This window comes from Ornithorhynchus anatinus, chromosome 2 (genome assembly GCF_004115215.2).
Source record: "Ornithorhynchus anatinus isolate Pmale09 chromosome 2, mOrnAna1.pri.v4, whole genome shotgun sequence".
Classification (NCBI taxonomy): domain Eukaryota; kingdom Metazoa; phylum Chordata; class Mammalia; order Monotremata; family Ornithorhynchidae; genus Ornithorhynchus; species Ornithorhynchus anatinus.
The window spans coordinates 106,223,315-106,225,924 of record NC_041729.1 but is presented as its reverse complement, the minus strand read 5'-3'; the positions used below and the strand labels follow the sequence as shown (position 1 = coordinate 106,225,924).

General features: G+C 43.8%; 1 non-coding gene across 1 annotated transcript; it reads right to left on the bottom strand.

Annotated features, from left to right (window-relative positions):
• Positions 1 to 1,538: 1,538 nt before the first annotated feature.
• On the bottom strand, positions 1,539 to 1,676 carry LOC114809893. The gene has a single exon (XR_003757665.1). It is a non-coding gene; the product is annotated as a small nucleolar RNA SNORA7 (small nucleolar RNA).
• Between the last annotated feature and the right edge of the window lie 934 nt (positions 1,677 to 2,610).

Sequence of the window (2,610 nt, the reverse complement as noted above, 5' to 3'; positions counted from 1 at the left end):
ACCACTTGTCTGCTGTGTGACCTAGGGGAAGTTAAGTCACTTAACTTCTCTGGGCCTCAGTTACCTCATCTGTAAAAAGTGGATATTAAGAGTGAAAACCTAGTGTGGGTCAGGGACTGTGTATGTCGCCTGATTTATTGTATCTACCCCAGTGCTTAAAACAGTGCTTGGCACATTGTAAGCGATTAACAAGTACTATTATCATTGCATTACTAATGACAATTAAAAGAGAAAATGCCCAGGGCCACCATAGCATCATTCAGCACACTGCAGAGACCTCAGAAGCAGCAGGGGACCCGGGGTGGTCAGGATAGTTCAGATCCTTTGCTCCTCAGCTACCAAGAGCAGAGAAAACCTGAATCCAGACAGAAGTTAGAGAAGCACTTAACAAATACCATTAAAAAAGGGGAGAGAGAAGAGTTAACTAGGCTCTGGGAGGATAGTAGTGGCCACGTTCAACAGGTGATGGCCATACTCACTCCCCCACCCCAGGACCTGGGAACCAAAGGGGACATTGACATTTCCACATTTCTTTTTGGAAAAAGTAATTTTTTCTTAGTTTAGTTTTTCCCCAAGACTTTTCCCTTTTCCCTAACAGAAATTTGGAGATTTTCCAAGTGTTAGCAGGGCCACTAGGTTCGCAAGTTTCTACCTACTCTATCGAACTCTCCCAAATGCTTAATATGGTGACATGCAAACAGTAAGGAGTTAGTAAATACCGTTGAGAAGCAGCCTGGCCTAGGGTAAAGAACACGGGTTTATGAGTTCTTTCCATGCACTTGGGAAGACACAGTTCAATCAGATTAGACAGTCCTTGTCCCACATGGAGCTCCTAGTCTAAGTAGAAGAGAGTACAGATATTGAATCCCCATTTTGCAGATGAGGAAACTGAGGCACAAAGTCATTCGGTAAGCCAATCATATTTATTGAGCACCTACGGTGTGCAAAGCACTGTACTGCATGTTTGGGAGCATGCAGAATAACAATTTAACAGATACATTCTCTGACCACAGTGAGTTTTAAGTCTAGAAGGGGAGACAGACATTAAGTGACGATGTTATGTTACTAAGTGACAGAAGTTAAGTAACTTTCCAAGGTCTCACACAGTGGGTAAGTGGAAGAGCCAAGATTAGAACCCAGGACTTCCGATACCGAGGACTATGTCCTTTCCACTAGGCAACACTGTTGTATACCTACTAGATAGGAAATTCAGCTCTCTGAAAACAATAGGCACCCAATTCAGTAGAATTCTGAAAACATTAGACCCTTAGTAAGTTCTATCAAATGAAGTTAAGCAAGATGACCCGCAATATTCTTGTCTTATGCTGTCGAGTCATTTCCGACCCATAACGACGCCATGGACACATCTCTCCCAGAACACCCCACCTTCATCTGCAATCATTCTGGTAGTGGATCCAGAGAGTTTTCTTGGTAAAAATACAGAAGTGGTTTATCATTGCCTCCTTCTGGGCACTCAAATTGAGTCTCCACCCTAGACTCTCTCCCATGCCACTTCTGCCCAGCACAGGAGAGTTTTGACTTGTGGCAGATTGTCTTCCACTCGCTAGCCACTGCCCAAGTTAGGAATGGAATGGCTATGCCTCTGCTCAATTCTCCCTCTTGTAGTCAAGACTGGTAGAGTACTGGAACCTCTCCAGGAGTGGCCCTGAGAGGGACCTACAATATTAGCAAAAGAATTTTCCTGTGATTCAGAGTTGGATCTGGAGTCCAACTCTAAAGAGAAGCAGTATGGGCTAGTAGATAGAGTGAAGGCCTGGGAGTCAGAGGATCTGGGTTCTAATCTCTGCTCTGCCACTAGTCTGTTGGGTAACCTTGGGCAAGCCACATAGTAAGCGCTTAACAAATACCACAGAAAGACAAATGATTTATCCAAGTGACCCTTTCTAGGCTTTGTTTTCTTTACTAATCCAGTGCCTCTGCATTCCATAACAACATCACCATTGTTGTTGTTTGGGGGGAAGAATCGTGTTTCTAGTATTCTAGAGTACAAGACTAACACAGGTCCTAAACCAGCGAGATTAGTCTTTCCTTTAAAAGGAGATGTGTGTCCCCAGAAACAGCACACACTAGGACAGCAAGTCATTAATATCCTTGGAGGCTTGTCAAAATCTGTGAGATGTGTGTCAATATTACAAGGAACTTTAAAGGCTTCCTGGTGGCGTGGTTTTCGTCTTTGATAAATTTTCTGCACACCCAGTGGGAAGTAAAGATGGGGTTTGAAAGGGAGCTCCAGGCATTCCTTAGCACCTGTGATCACTGAAGCTGGGTAATCTTTTTATGGTATTTGTTGAGCGCTTAGAATGTGATAAGCGCTGCTCTAAATGCTGAGGTAGATTCAAGTTAATCAAATTGAATACAGTCCCTCTCCCACAGGGGATTCACAGTCTAAGGGAGAGCAGGTGCTGAATCCCCATTTTTCAGCTGAGGAAACTCATCATCTGACAGAGGACATTCAAGACACCACTGAGTTGCCTGCCTCGGGTCTCCTGGTCAGAGATTCAAATATGTTTGAGGAAGTGTAAGGTCTTAGTACAGAGCTTTGCACACAGTAAGGTCTCAATCAATACGATTGAATGGATGAATATTCTG